Below are 17749 nucleotides of genomic sequence, written 5' to 3'. Positions count from 1 at the left end.
ACACACACTCCTACACTCGTGGACTTTGTTTAAGTCGAGTACTACAACATAACATTCACACACTCGTTACACACTCCTGGACTTTGCGAGAAGCCGAGTGATATACACAACATACACCTCACATTCGTGGACCTTGAATCAAGCCAAATGCTCTTGCACACACACACACACCATAGAGTATTAAAAGGATAGAGACTAAACTAACGCGAAGCTCCGCCCCCTCTGCTATTCATGTCAGTGGAAGTTGCTCAGTGGCGTTTTGAAGCACCCGGAAGGCTGCCGGAAGTACCGTCTTTTCGCTGATTCAGCATTTCACCGAGGTGCACTCTGGGTGCACTTCCGCATTTGGACACCAAAATTTGGTGTCCAAATGCGGAAGTGCACCCAGAGTGCACCTCGGCCGTGAACGCCATGTGAACGCGCCTGAAGCCTGAATCCATTCATGAACGCGCTCCGTGTCGAGTACGAGCAAAGACAAAAAAGAAAAAACAATACATAGATTTTCGTCTGTTTACATAGCGCACAGGCGCTGAACCAGAAACTTGAGAATTCTGACATTATCTAGGGATTTATATCGAAATGTTAGTAAAGACTTAGCAACTAGGTGGTCTATTTTACCCCTAAAATGTATCAATATAATAATAACAGTTCCATCTGGGCAATGTTTAATGTTACAGCTAGTGTACTGTACACATGACATGGGTGCATTTGGTTCCATTGTACACTGACTTGAATTAGATTAACACTATAAGACATTTACTGTGTATGAATTCATAAATTACAGACTAAATTAAAACCACAATCTTTGAACATCTTCTGTTTTTTAAACTCAGTACCTCACCAGTTGTGTAAAGATGCAACACAATCAACAAACTCAATGTGGGAAAATTATAAAATTACGGTAGTTTAAAAAAAGGAAAATATCGTTCCCATCAGAAAATAGGCTATACATTACTTTTCTTTAATTACCTACCCTACAGGAGTGGTTCTCAAACTTTTCAGCCCACCCACCACCAAACAGGGTAGTTTATTTAGCCTAACCCCTTCCTAGTGACAACATAAATGGATCTGTAAGAATTCTTAAGAAATAAGCATTTATTTTCAAATACATAAAGTTACAGTACTGCACACTAGGGCTTTCACTTCTAGTGATTTTTACTAGTTGACTAGTTGTTTAACTACCTATTATGTAAAAGAAAAAAAGGTATTGTGCATTTAAAAACGGTGTACATTGGTGACTATATAATGTAGCATTCTAGCTGATCTTGAGGCCTACAAAAACGGGGGAAAATAAGCTCAGAAGATCAGAATTTGTGTCCTCATTACAGTATAAATGTATGGAAGTCAGGTATGTCACACAATTCAATTCAATTCAATTCAAAGGGCTTTATTGGCATGAGAAAACAACATTGCCAAAGCAGAAAGAACACTACAACAATACAGCAATATAATCAAAACAAAAATGATGTACTTTGAAGGTCAGAATCTTCAATAGATCAACTTCTATGTACCAAGATCACTCGATGCAGGAATATACACGAGAAACACGAAAAACACGAGCTCCCACAACACAGCAACGTGTCAGTTTTAGTACTAGCTGGTAAACCAAACCAAACTCCGGTTTACGGTGGGCTTCTTATCTGTAATATAATAAATCAGTTATTTTTTGAGATGTGGTACATGATGCGAGCACTCGAGTCGTGGTTAACAAAAAGGCTGCTTTATCCTCCAGAAAACAGAATGTAAACACAAACTGCCCTGTGCGCGTCCACGAAGCAAACCAGCGGCGCGCTTTCTTGTGCTCGTGCATGAATTTCATCCGCCTGCAGTCCCAAACTTGGCCACTAGGGACCAGCGCTTCAACATTGGAGTGCATAGCTGGCCCCTTGACACACACACTACTCGTGAACTGTGTCTTTCGTACATTCATGTACTTCTGATTAAGCAGTAAAGTGAAGGTCGAAAGGTCAAGTTATTACCAGATTGAGTTATCATGCGTTTGTCAAAGAAGAAGAAGAGAGAAACTGCTTGAAAAGAAGAAATGTTGATGGTACATTATTGCTGTACATTATTGCTGTTTATTTTGAAGGGGAGTGTGTAGTAGATTGAAATGTTGATTTATTATAAAACACATCTCTAAGCTATTTTTGTTACAAAGTATTTTGAACTAAGCCTTTATTTTGAGTAGCAGCTATTTTGGTATTAACATATTCTTTATTTTGTATAACGTTGTGGGTCCATTTAAAACAGTTTGACATTATTACATTGCTTACAGCATCACATAGATCGATAGTTCTAGGATCGACTATTGTGTTTTGGTGAATCTGTGATCGATTGTTTTGGTCTGCCTCAGTTGTTCCTGTATTGAAACTGGCGCCGTTTCCTCTTCAGTAGCGTTTGTGTTTGGAAGAGAGAAACAGCGTTGTGTGATTTATTGATTCACACGTGTAGTGCTCCTTTTACAGGGGCACTACACGTGCGTGCGTGCGTGCGTGCTATTCAACACACAGCCACACACACGCGTGTGAATGTGTTACTGGCTAACTGCCTTCTTGCAAGCAGTTCCTTGTCTCAGGAGAAGCACGATGCAGACCTCTAACTCTGTCCCATCTGTGGGGAGCAAAGTCTTGTTTTGCTTTACTTACACAAAGTAGGTTAACAGAGTGCCCTCAGTCTTTTGGCCTATCGCTGCTTCACACAGTCATATCGATTAGAAGCAGTTTTGCTCATTGGCACACCACCAGTGGTACTTTGAGCCCCACGCCTATTGTAAATGAAGGCCTGCAATAGAAACACACGGGGACTACAAAAGCCACGCCCCCAAATGAGACAGCGGCCCCACTTCTGGTCCGTTTCAACAGTGTACTGCAGCTGTCAATGCAATCCCTATGAGAGACATCAGAAAATACCCTAATTTCACTGGTTGATTACTGAGGCTGTAGCGATTTTATTTGTGTTCTAATAAAGTGTCCCATATGTTTGATTTGTTCTTTTCAATGTCACATACCTGCCATCTAAATATAAAACCCACAATGTACTATAATATACTCTATCAGAGATTCATCTAAATATAAAACACAATGTACTATAATATACTCTATCAGAGATTCATCTAAATATAAAACACAATGTACTATAATATACTCTATCAAAGATTCATCTAAATATAAAACACAATGTACTATAATATACTCTATCAGAGATTCATCTAAATATAAAACACAATGTACTATAATATACTCCATCAGAGATTCATCTAAATATAAAACACAATGTACTATAATATACTCTATCAGAGATTCATCTAAATATAAAACACAATGTACTATAATATACTCCATCAGAGATTCATCTAAATATAAAACACAATGTACTATAATATACTCTATCAGAGATTCATCTAAATATAAAACACAATGTACTATAATATACTCTATCAGAGATTCATCTAAATATAAAACACAATGTACTATAATATACTCCATCAGAGATTCATCTAAATATAAAACACAATGTACTATAATATACTCTATCAGAGATTCATCTAAATATAAAACACAATGTACTATAATATACTCTATCAGAGATTCATCTAAATATAAAACCCACAATGTACTATAATATACTCTATCAGAGATTCATCTAAATATAAAACACAATGTACTATAATATACTCCATCAGAGATTCATCTAAATATAAAACACAATGTACTATAATATACTCCATCAGAGATTCATCTAAATATAAAACACAATGTACTATAATATACTCTATCAGAGATTCATCTAAATATAAAACACAATGTACTATAATATACTCTATCAGAGATTCATCTAAATATAAAACACAATGTACTATAATATACTCTATCAGAGATTCATCTAAATATAAAACACAATGTACTATAATATACTCCATCAGAGATTCATCTAAATATAAAACACAATGTACTATAATATACTCCATCAGAGATTCATCTAAATATAAAACACAATGTACTATAATATACTCCATCAGAGATTCATCTAAATATAAAACACAATGTACTATAATATACTCCATCAGAGATTCATCTAAATATAAAACACAATGTACTATAATATACTCTATCAGAGATTCATCTAAATATAAAACACAATGTACTATAATATACTCTATCAGAGATTCATCTAAATATAAAACCCACAATGTACTATAATATACTCCATCAGAGATTCATCTAAATATAAAACACAATGTACTATAATATACTCTATCAGAGATTCATCTAAATATAAAACCCACAATGTACTATAATATACTCTATCAGAGATAGCATTGTAAAGTGGGCGCACGGTATATACTGTATACGTCACGGTCGCATTCCTTGAGGTTTTCAATACCCAGATATATTTGTTGTGTTTCTTTTTATATGCTATGTATTTGTAGAAAATTATCTAAACAGCATCTTGCTATTAATACTCATCTGGATAATTCACTAGGTATGAAAATGTCAGGATATATAGTCCTCCTCCAACGGTATAACAAACCATCGGAGCTCCAAGGTAGGTAGAATACTCTAGGGTAGAACATATTAGTAAGCCTGCAATCTGAGAATCCCATCGTCAAATATTCGGGAAAACAGCGCCTCCGCTGTTGTTCCTCGAAATTAGACTCTGGGGGCAACGTCTGTTTAGAATTTCGATCAACCGGAAAAGGCCCTTGCTTTTCCGCCGAGTTCCACTACTACCGCTGTGTCGCACTGTTTTCATTCCTACTTTCAACCATTCCTTTGCGGAACAAAACATGGATGTAACGGAGGAGGAAAAGTTGCTGTTCTACACAATGTTGAACATATCAAACCGCTTCAGCACATTTGTTTGAAATATTTAATCGATCGACGAGATGTTTTATTATGTTTACCTACTGGTTTTGGAAAAAGCCTCGTATATCAAGCTTGGCCAACGGTGTGTTCCCTACTTTCCGAAGCCTTTCCAGAGAGATGGCTAAAGGACGCTATCGTTTTTGTTATATGCCCACTCATTTCTATAATGGAAGAGCAAGTGAAAATGTTGACGGAGCGAGGCATTTCTGCAGCATATGCTGGGCAGAATGCATCTACAGACTCTGAAAACATGCCGTTTATTAACATTTAATCATAATAATGCTAGAAAATACAATTTAACCATGTGTACTACTACTTATGCATGTTGCATCATGGCATGCAGAAAAACAGCCAGCTTTAAACTCACGAGTCACAATGCATCTCAGTGCTAGTATTGTGACCTTATAGATCACCCATTTTGATCAAGTGCTGAGTATTTAAGGGATTAGTGTCTAAAATAAAATACACTGAATGTACTTTTAGTACTGTCAAACGATCATATGGACCCAACCATCCATTAAATCAAGTTTATTATAAATATGCAACACAATTTGAAATTTAGACAATAAATGTAGCTAATGTAAGAGGATTTATATTCATTGATTACACTAGATAATGGGTCCTTGTTGACCTGTAAAACGTAATGGACCCCTTCTCAAAGTTTAAAGCAAAAATATAGATAATACCACGTCTGAAAGGCTTTGTATCCTAATGTGATTTGTGAAACAGTGTGAAAAGGAGCCCCCGCGGTTTCCAAATCAATTCACTTTCAGATTGAACACTAAACCAAAGCTTTTATAACTTTAATTTGTACTGCAAAATACATTTGTTTTACGTCCGTTATATTTGTACGTCACGGACTGTTCTGAAGTTGCTTAAATAAAGGGGTCATTTGTTGGGAAACGTAAATATTAGCACACAACACAATTAACGCATTTGATTGAAGTTAATTACACTTAATCATAACCAACGCTTTTATTCATACTTTGTACTGTACACAGTTTACATTACATTTAGTTTGACGGAGTTTACACTTATTTGTTCAACATAGGACAACATTAGATAGCACTTCCCCGTTTTTTTGAGGTGAGATGGAGATGCAGTTGCACAACGCTTATGTCTAGCATTGTTTCGGTCATACAGTTATTTGACCGAATCGCCAACCTTTTCCAAAATTTCTTTGGTGCGCGAATATTTCATCAACAATTGTTTGCAGCTTAAGCAAATCGATTTCAGTGGATCGTCTGCAACAACAGGTTCTTCGGTTATAGCTTCCAAACTAGTCTCCAATCCCTGATTTGTGAATAAATTAAATACTTGTCCTTTTACTCCATACTTTAAATAATCTCCACAAACTCTACATACATTCGTAATAGGTTTATTTGGTGTTGTTTGTTGACCAGAGGAAGCCATGTTCAATAATAATGGAAGCGTGTAGGTTTGCTTCCAGTGGGACGAAATGTCCTCGCTGCACACACATGTAAATCCCGCCCACTAAATGTGATTGGGTGATTGCGCGGCTGACTTCCTGAACTACAGCGTCCATACTTGTAGGCCAGTGATACGTTTCTTTCTACTGCTTGCCGACAGACTAGTTGACGCGAGGCAACAGTCTGTCTTGAGAGACTAGTAAGCCTGTGACATGTTCAAAATATAGACATGAATGAACAAAGTCAGTCGGGATTGGGATGTATGAGAATTCCACTCTTCAAAGTCGGTGCTCGTAGCCTCGTAAAGGCAGTGACGTCCCTTAAAATTGTCAGGTTCTCTGTCTGCCGTCTCCCCTCTGCTCTGTTAACATTATGGGTAACTCATTCAAGTGTTAAATTAAAAGAAAACAATATATGTTGACAAAGACACTTCATACATATGGAGACATATTTTTATTCAAAGCAATATAGTCTTCAGTTAATTTTGTTACATTTTAAAAGTAGGCTAACTACAGTTGAATTTCAATGGACTTCTATGGGCTGGCCTGTAGTACACCGTTCTGACGGACCAGAAGTGGGGACGCTGTCTCATTTGCGGGCGTGAAATTTGTAGTCCCCGTGTGTCTCTATTGTGCACATCTTTCACAGTGTACAAAATCACTAATACAGTAGATATTACAATATTTTCTGCAAACCCCCCTACAAATGCTAAGGTCCAGGGGATTAGGTACAATAGCCCATGCTTGGTATAGGAAATTACCACATTTATAATTGGCTAAAATTGTTGGGATATAAAATATTATTATTAGTAGTAGTAGTAGTAGTAGTAGTAGTAGTAGTAGTAGTAGTAGTAGTAGTAGTAGTAGTAGTAGTATTACACTAATGATTATGCCCTGTGCACAGCTGTGCTACTGAATCTTGAACATGTTTGGCTAACGTGGTATATTCTAAGTAAGGTACGTATAGATTGTGAAATCTATACAGTATGCTGAGTGATCTGTGCTCCCATTTCTCATTAGTCTAGAGAAGACTAGGCTTGTGCGGCCAATTCCAGCACACTGGGGTCTGTGGTGGCCTTGAGGTTATAGAGCAGCATGTCTGTGACAGTGTGACTGAGAGACTGCCAGTTCCAACCCTACGATCAAGTGGCAGTAACCTCAAGTTAATGAGTTATGCCCTCCATGCCCTCTGCAGTCACTGCTGCTTCTTCAACTGTGTCCCAGTGAGCAAAACACCGACAGCTAGCCTTCAATGCACCTTTGCAGTCGTTCTCAAACCTTTTCATGTCAAGTACACCCAAACTTATGTGTATTTGGCCGAGGTCCCCCATTGTGATTAGATGGATGGATGGATGGATGTTCATTTTGGTAGAGGGTTGAGAAAAGGATACAGTTCATATCCGAGGCAATCCGTGACATTCCATCTACCCTAGATGGAAAAGAAGCCGTGGGCTTTGCAGTACACAGCCGTTTATATAACTTTGTCATTAACATTGAGTATAGTGAGTTTTATGCTTTTAGACAATGACTATACAACAAAATCATCCTTGTTCAAATGTGTATTGCAACGTTCTCTACTATTTTCCACAGTTTCCACACATGTCGCCTTCATATACTTCATATATATGTAAAGCAACAATTGAAAAGTGGGGTCCTCAGGCTGGGTTGCCTACCCAGGGTCTGCAAAGTTATTCATCCAGTCGTAATGGAATATGAAAATTCATCTGGATGACAATAGAGATATACTATAATGTGTACCGATTTGTGTGAGATTTGGAGGATCTGTTGGTAAGTAGGAAAAGTGTGTGTGTGTGTGGTGTGTGTGTGTGTGTGTGTGTGTGTGTGTGTGTGTGTGTGTGTGTGTGTGTGCATGTGCATGTTAAAGATGTTTATTACTTTATTATCTTTCATTTTCCTCTACTTTCCAATTTCCCACTAGGTATGTAGGTATATCAGCTGTGAAATCACTAAGACCCTGCTATCTGCTTGTACGGTCAACCACTGTTCAACCATCACTTACTGTATACTTCAAAAACAACAAAGCTAAATTATTCATTCACCTTCTGACAGCCCTGACGCCTTTCATTGCTGCAGTTTGGGGCTTACTAGCTATGAACGCATTGTACACTGCGGCGAGCTCAGCACACAGCCACAACAGCAGCATACGAGAAGAGAATATGACTAGTGTCAACAACTGCAAACAGCAACGGTGACGATTGCAGCAGCACAAATCTAATGCACACACACGTGGATGCCACACTTCATTAACACAGGTGTTGTCGTTTGTCAGGCGCAGAGCACATGAACAAATGTCCCTGCCCCATGGGATGAAAAGCAAAATTTAGATATTTAATTACTGGTTGTTTGTGTTTTGCTTTATTTTGAGGCATAAAGCAATAGATTGCATAACACAGGTTGCATGCACGGGGAATGTAAACAGTTCTGCAAAGCATCAACGTAACTTCCTTGAGCGTTCGTCCCAGTTAGGCACTCACAGTTACAACTACAGGCCTTGCCCAGCGTGGGCTCTACTGGGACTCTAAGATACGGGAAGCCCTTACCCTCCTAGTGTGTCATCCTGCTGGTTAAAAGACTTATCAATGCTTCTCCATTTAAACCAATGTGGGTTTTTACTCCCCAGTTGGACATTGCTTTGTAAGGGAATGTTTCAGTGTATAATATAGTGTTTTTTTAATAAATAAAAATTAAATAATTTTTTATCCCACGATTTTGCAAACCATTCTTTCACCCAGTGTCAATTATCTAGGCTAATGTAATCCTGTGCACTACACTTCCTCTGCCAACCTGGGGGGGGGGGCAGCAGACTGACCTCATGCTTCCTCCTATGCATGAGGAGTCCAAGCTGCTTCTTTTCACCCGACAGGGGGAGTTTCCCCGGCTGGACGGAGCGCGTGGAAGGAACACGTTACTCCGACCATGCAGTTCCTTTCCCCTCCATCAGGCTGGCCGGCCAGGGGGAGGTAGTTTAGAGACCAGGATTACTGCAGTTTGTTGTGAGGGTACCCTACCATAGGGGACACGGGATATGTGTGTTGGGAGAGTTGAAGTTTCAGACTGTGTTAATGTTATTGCCGAAGGGTGGATGGTCACCCTCGCTCTCTACCTCCCACCAACTCTCTCTCTCTCTCTCTCTGTTACCATGCACAAGCACATATCACAAACACATGGGCACACATGCGCATACAGTATGAGTCCCCATTGTAATGAGCTCATTATGGTCTTAATATGTAAATGTCACCACCCAAGTCTGGGGAAACTTCATCTTATAAAGCACCAGCTGTGAGGGTGAGATATGCACCACATGGGTGGACACACACACACACACACACACACACACACACACACACACACACACACACACACACACACACACACACACACACACACACACACACACACACACACACACACAGTAGGATTACTGACCCAATAGCTTGAATGTCAAGTCGCGGTGCTAGACAAAATAATGACATTATGCTGATTTGGTGCCTGGTCACTTGTGTGTTGCGTTTGTCGCACGCACGCACACATGCACCCACCCACCCTTGCACGCATGAACGCAGGCTCCCACGCACGCATTTAATAATTCTATAACAACAAACATTCTCCAGAGAACTGTGTTTGTGATTGCAGCTTTTCATCATTATGATAATTGTTTTTCTTGCCTGTTGCTTTTGATACATACAGTAGCAGTCCACCAGATGGTTGAATGTCTAATCACTGCTCATTCCACAGCAGTGCAGAAATGAGAAGGCTAAGCATCTTTTTAAACACTGTGGGAAATAATGTTTAATCAAGTTTTATTTTAATTCCCTGTTTCAGAGTTGTGGAGTGATGGGGCCAGAGCATAAAGTAATAAAAGGATAGAGACCGAACCGGAGCGTTAGCCCCACCCCCCGCTATAAATTTCAGTAGAATAATTTACAATTCATTTTACAAGGAAACAAATATGACAGGGTCGTTAGTTCATGTTCACTCAAGGATACACACGGCACCTCCTTCTCCACACAGACAAACTGCCTATAACAGCCGAAACAGAACAGTATTTGGCAAGTTGTTCGGCTTTGCTCTTTGTCATGCTAGCTATTCTTAGGCCACTCGTGGTCAGTTTATGCACATGGCCCAAGCTTCCGAATATCAGTATGGCAAATCTACATCGATACCCCAGGTTTGTTATAATTCCAAGTAGTGGTTGGTACTTAAAATGTTTCTTGGAACGCCTGGTCCATGTACAAATCAAAGACAGAGCCCACCTCCAGAATCAAGACCTCCTTGGGCTGGTGTCAACAAAAACAACATCAGGTGTATTTGGGATGTTAGCAAAGACATTGCATGCACAGCTAAACCAGTCTGGTAACAATCTTCAATGTTTATACATTGCTGCACTAGATGGCACATATTTTCAAACTGCATCAGACACTAGGTCAACAATACGGTCGTGGCGAGCAATATACAGATTTTTGTATGTATTTGTTATGTGTGCTCGGTTCCATCCCTGAGGACCTGTCTACAAGGGCATGGCTGGCCACCACCTGGAAGCGGGAATGGGAGTCGGCTGAGCCCACACGCCTGCACCGCTACATCCAAACCCCGGGAGACGGAGTCGAAGGAGAACATCTACCACGACGGCACTGGACCCTGCTAAACCGCCTCCGTACCGGGGTCGGACGCTTCATATCGTCTATGAAGGAGTGGGGCCTGGCAGACAGCGTAGCATGCGAGTGTGGCGAGCCTGAGCAGACTGCCAACCACATCATTACCACCTGCCCTCTGTACAGACCTCCTTCAGAGGATAAGCTCATGAAGACACTTTGGGATTTGGAGAACCTTGGTGAAATAACCACAAGAGTGTCTCATAATGATTATGACCAAGTAAACTGCACTACAACGTGCATATAGTCAGCAACCCTTCTGCCATTCAGTGACAAGTACATTACAATTTAGATGGACAAAGTTACTTTCTTGAGAAAGTCTGGCCATCGCATTGTGATATGCCCTAATTAATAATTAGTATAAGAAGAAGTGGGTTCTCCTGTTAAATTATCCTCCAGGTGTAGGCTACATATCCATATTTTAGAAGAGCACAACACATCTCCTGAATGAACGGTGACATGCTTGATACCCTGTCCATCAACAGCACCTTCCAGAGTACTGTCAAAGTATCCTTTGACTTAGGAAACAAGAACAAAATGCCTTCCATTGCAAGTGTCTCTGGCTGAGACTATTAGCTATACTGTATGAACTGTAAAATGCTCTGTCCTGTTTGTTTGTAGTACCACAGTGACACACTTTACACAAACTAAAAATGGGAATTAGTTTTTGTTTATCTGCATGCCACAGCAGGTCTGGATAATTTGCAATTCACAGTGATATGAAATAGAGTGAAACTGCTGTGTTAAGGGGGAAAAGAAACAAGAACAAGTGCGCTCTGGCCTTATTCTCATTCCATCTTCAGTAAATTACCCACAATGCACTGACAGCACCAAGCTATAGATATCATTACCTCTTTGCTTCGTCTCCTCCTGGGCAAATGACGCTGCTCTGCATTTCCCAATAATAAAGACAAGAAGCCTTTTTCATTTATACTGAGATTATGGTAAACAGGAAGACAAAATAATAGAGCGATGCAGAGAGAACGAACCATTTTGTTCTTTCGCTTTCTCTTATGGAATGACGTCAGTTAAGAGACAAAACCTCACTCAAAACCCACCTCTTCAAAAAATGTTTTTTTGTTTTGTTTTCTTGAATAAAGTTTGTTCCTAGTGTTTTATGTAAAGCCCTTTGGGTGCTTAGAAAAGCGCTATATAAATTTGAGCTAGGAGTGAAATAATTAGGAGATATAAACTGAAGGACAAATTTGGAATTATCAAATAATATGCATATAATCCAGACTTCAGACCTAGTACACATGAAATGAGGTTTAGAGGTTGGATTGGGAATGGCCTCTCTGCATATTGTACTCTTTTAAAACAGGGTAATGTTATGAGCTTCCAGGGCCTGAAAGACAAATTTAATTTACAGAATTTACAGGACCTTTTCGGTACTACAAATCAGAGAATTAAAGCTATTAAGAAGAGAAGATGCAGAGTAGAGATCATTAAGATTTTCCAAAATACGTATGCAGACTCTACTTATCAAAAGATAGTTTCAAATTCATATGTAGTTCAAAACATGAAAGGAGATAATGAATATTATATTAACATGAATTAATATTAAAGAAAGATGTGAAATAGAGGGCAACCTTACTAAATCAACAGAAGAATGGGAAAGAATATGTAAACATCAGTGGAAAATGAGTAGTTCCCCCACATGGAGAGAATTCAGCTGGAAAAATGTGAGTAGTTTATTTTGTACTCAAGCCCAGAAAAGACCAGTCGGACTGTTGGAGACTCTGTGGGGAAACATTGGCGAACCATTTTCATGTTTTCTGCAGTTGCCCTTGTTGTTCCACAGTGTCCACAGTGTCTTGGAAGCAGTTTTTGGTGTTGACATTCCTTTAGATTTTAAAACCATGTATCTTGCAGATCTGGAAGGACTTCAATTTGCAAAGCAGGATCAGCATTTACTGAGCATTTACTTTTTTGTTAAGGCTTTTTTGGATGCCACCAGCAATGGAGGCATCCAAAAAAGCCTTAACAAAAAAGTGGCTTACAAATGTTATTCCAACTATAAAAAATGAATGGATTGAATTAATCTATAGTATATTTATTATGGAGATAATTACATTCAGCTTTAGAGACTTCACAGATCACTGGTTTAGATGGATTACTCATATCTCTACCATAAGACCTGACTTTATTTAAATTCAGTTAAATCTGTTTAACCTCTAGAAGCAGATGCACCTGTTTGAGGTACTTAATATACATGGTCATCAATAGAGAAGAGAGGCAGATATCTCCCCTTGTGTGTATTGTACGTATATTGTCATGTTTTGTTTTGTTGTATGTATAAAAATAATAACTGATAAATATATCCATGCGTATCCATTTAGTCATATGCACAAGACACATACGTACAACACACACATTCAGGCGCGCACACACACACACACACACACACACACACACACACACACACACACACACACACACACACACACACACACACACACACACACACACACACACACACACACACACACACACACACACACACACACACACACACACACACACAGTAAATTAAGCCTATTTTGGAGCAATTTCAAATCCGGCATCTTTCTCTATCCGGTCCAAGGAACTGAATGCTATTGGTTGGGACCAAACATGGGACCAGAGTGGTGGTGGGTCGTACTCGGAACCCACATGTACAACCAGAGCGAGGTGTGAGTCTTATTCATGTGTACAACAACTCACACCCACCAACAAACTGAACTGGGTCAGAAAAACATCTACGACAACTACAACAAACGATACTTTTGTTCTTAAAGATCCTATATGACATGCAAAAAAGGGGGTATTGGCTATCCCCCACATGCATAACGTGACTGGCAAATCGAGTTGCAAAGTGAGTGTAACATAGTTTAACGTCATTTAATCAGACTTTTTTTGCCAGGTGAAACCTGGCTTATGATCGCTGCTGTTGGCTATGAGGACCTTTGCGCAACCTAGTCCTGATTGGCTGGCCGAGTCTGACCCTGAAAATACTCTGAAACGCCGCCTAAGCCAATGGGAGTCTGACCCCATATCTGAAATGCCGCGCGGAAGTCTCAACCAAGCTCCTAGACTTAAAAAGCTTGTCAATCAAAATCATCCCAAGGTAGCCATGCCCCGCCCACAGCATATACCCTACCTACTAGAGAGAGAGAGAGAGAGAGCATTCAATATTTGCAATGGTATAATGTAGACAGAGACAGAGTGAGAAATGTATATTGAGGTATATTCTCAAGTTGGGAAATGTTAAAATGTGTGAAAGGTTGAGTATAATCAACCACCACGAGCAATAACAAACATGCACCCATTTAAACTTGGCATGATTTTCCACTTCAATGTCTCTTTTTTTGGCATACGTGATAAAAAATAGTAACCTTTTGAACCGCATGTGATATTTTGGATATGTATGTGTGTGTGTGTGTGTGTGTGTGTGTGTGTGTGTGTGTGTGTGTGTGTGTGTGTGTGTATTATAGTATGATACAGTTTGGGGGCGATGATTTTCGATTCCGTCACTATCGGGACATATACTGTATGTCACAGTACGATTGGCAAAGCAGTCAGATTGAGAAAGGTGCACTCGGTTTCACTAACGGAGGCACGCCGCCTAAAGGTGACTTGAGCCACGAGAGGCACTACCGAGCATTGAGAAGTCACTTTCAGTCGACACAGTGCCATCCGAGTTATGTCCCGATATGGACAGAATCATTCGATTCCCGGTGCCTCCTAGACACACATATATATATATAATTTCCCCCTTCAGTTTTTCCACATGCTGTTTTTTTCAGTCGAAGAAAAAATAAAGGCACCTGAGCATGTCTCTGCAAAACTGGTGCCGTGAAGCATGAGCCAGACACAGCATGCATCTCTAATCACAAGACATCTATGGCATTGCAGTGTCACTGCCAGTCTAAGACTATCTTGTCACAAACCCACTCCCTCATGACAGACACAAAAACTCACTCAGCAACTTTGACATGTGCAGCATTGTCACCCTACCCCACCCACCACCTCAAAAACCACTACTACATTATAGATTCTATTTTCTGCAGTGCCAGAGCCTATCACGGGATTGCGAAAACTCTCAGAGACAGCCTGCTAGAGATAACACATCCAGGCCCTGTCCAGATGAGGCAGATCGTGGGCTTCAGGCCGGGTGGGAGGGAGTTGTGGTGCGAGGTGTGACAGTCCAATTAATAGGTGGGGAAAAGATGCAGTATCTTAGGACGACTCATCCAGAGCAACTCTGACAGGATAAAACCCCCACAGTGCTAATTTGTTACTAGTCAAGACGACTGTCCCACTCTGTTCCGTTTTTTCTTCTTCCTTTTTTTCCCTCCCTGTAGTCTCTTCTTTTACTTTCTTTGCACAGTACAGTATAAACCTCAGATTAAATGAACCCTTAAGGACCCTTAGTTTATACATTTGTAATTCCGAGAGTGTACAAATCTTAAACCAGCAAACAACAACACCACCACAAATCCAAGAAAGTAACATTAATGTTGTAACAATGTTAGCATCCAGCAGTCCACTGTTAGTCTTCAAACTTAAATCCATAAGATTGATTTGTCTCATTAATTCGATCATTACGAAACTTTCTTACCTCAGCTCAGTCGACCTTCTCTTCAGCAGCACTGTCACACCAAGGTGAGTTTAAAGTATCACCCCTTGTGATATTTGGCTATAACTCCCTCCTACCTATCTTTGGGGAAGGGCGTTGTTGACCAGACAGGGGCCAGACTGGTGAACTATGGGTCATGGGTTCAATAGTGAGTGAAACGTTACAATGGTAATATGTTGTAAAACAATGAGTAATGGTTTCACTTAATATAATATAATATAATATAAAATATATAATATAATAATTCTTCTTAACTACTTGCACCACAGCAAACCTATTCTGGGGAACATTCACCAAAAGCAGCTCATCTACAAGCTCACAAGCTGTCATGATGTTGTGCAGCCTATATATTTTGGGTCTTTGATTTTATATAGTGCTTAAATTAGTCCTTTAATGCAGACCGATTAAAACAAGGCAACATAAACCCATAATAATTGAATAAGTGTGGAAAACACAATTGGTTTGTGATCAGTTTGACTGCTTAATGAACAGTAAAGACATCAGGATTAGGTTAAACCTGGCTGTTAGCCTGGTCCGGAGCAGGTTAAGTCCAAAGCATTAGTTTCCATGGGAACTAATGTGGCATTGCTTTCATGAAACCGCTGATCCAGGATATAGATAATCAGGATATCTGTTAAATCCTGGTTTAATCTCTAATCCAAGTTTTATGAAACAGGCCCCTGGTTGGTGGCTGGTGCTACATTTGAGTCAAACTAACAGCATCAATAGCCTTTCTTTTCCGAAGTGGTTCGATACCAGGTTCTAAATCAAACCTGTGTGCAGTGCAGCATGTCAAGTCGTGCCCAAATGCTTGCCTGATTTTGACCAATAAGAATTCATGGTGTCTAAAACCATAGACAGAAAAGAAGCAGAAGAGAAGGCATCAAGGCAATTGTAGCTACCGGTCATAATTTCTTTGAGCAGCATAAAGCTAAACTGGAGGGCCATCTTTTGGCCTTCATGATCCTGTTACAATACATTCTTGTCCTGCCCTCACCCTCACCTCTGTCTCTGTCTGAATTCACCTCCATCCTGGCACCCTAGCGGTTTTTCTGCTCTCATCCGTTCACACTTCAAATCAAAGGCTTCAGCTGGACAACCTTGACAATAAAAACAGTAATTGCAGCCTAGACTGTTGACACACCATTGCATAACTGTCAGAGAGATGCAGAGAAATGTCAAGATAAGGAAAGGAGAGCAGAGGAGAGGGGAGGGGGGAGAATCGTAAAAGAAGATCCCGACATGCGTGGCAGGTTGAAACTAACCCGTGGCAGGTTAAAACTAACCCCTGGATCCCGACATGCGTGGCAGGTTAAAACTAAGCCCTGGCAGGTTAAAACGTACCTGTGGCTTCCTGTGAGGTTAGGTTTAGGGTTGGGTTTTGGGTAGGGTGTCGGTCTAATGCCTGTCTGACTGTTAGTATGACGGACCAAACACATGCACCCCTAAATTTAAGTCGTATAAAAACATTTACTCCTGGCAGAAAATGTGTTCTTTTCTGTTCACTGAGGACTCAGGAGGAGTAAACAAACAGACAGGTTTATTGTGCGATGAAATCTCAGTGCAAATTGCTACTTTCATATTTTCTAGATTTGCAGTGGTCGAAAAAGGTGCAATCTTTGGTGTCAAACCAGTGCTGACAAAATGGCAGAATTTGTTATCCTATTGAATATCAGTGAGTGCAAGGGTAAGTTTTTGGTTTAGAGTCAGACTAGTCATTGGTTAGACCAGTCATTAGTCCTACAACTACAACCTATCTCAAACCCTCACCCTAACCTCCCACGGTGCAGCACACCTAAACCTAACCCATGTCTAACCAATGACTAGTCTAAACTAAGTATGCACCCCGTATAATTTAGCTCATGCTATACAGAGTCCCAACATTCTTTTTACTTGACAGTCATAACTGAAGGACAGGATCAGATGAACGAAAACAAATCTATGGACAGTCTTTCACGCGATTCGGGAGCGAGGAGCATTTTTATCGTCTCAAAGAAGGATCAAAGTGTCCTTGACTTAATGGAGTGCAACACCCCACCCCCAACACACACCACGCTACATTTTACTAGACAATCACTGAAGGACAGGATCAGATGAACGAAAACAAATCTACAGACATTCATTCACGTGATTCTGGGACGAGTCATTTTTTATCGTCTCTGAA

The 17749-nt window shown here is 40.1% G+C and overlaps 1 protein-coding gene across 1 annotated transcript in view; it reads right to left on the bottom strand.

Annotated features, from left to right (window-relative positions):
- The window catches only part of grm7 (glutamate metabotropic receptor 7), a gene marked incomplete at both ends in the record, with an annotated part of 255270 nt that overhangs the window by 201340 nt on the left and 36181 nt on the right, over positions 1–17749 (bottom strand). The window lies entirely within an intron of this gene.

The sequence above is a fragment of the Protomyctophum bolini genome, assembly GCF_963924005.1.
Source record: "Protomyctophum bolini genome assembly, chromosome: 2".
Classification (NCBI taxonomy): Eukaryota; Metazoa; Chordata; class Actinopteri; order Myctophiformes; family Myctophidae; genus Protomyctophum; species Protomyctophum bolini.
This window is presented reverse-complemented; position numbering and strand designations above follow the sequence as displayed.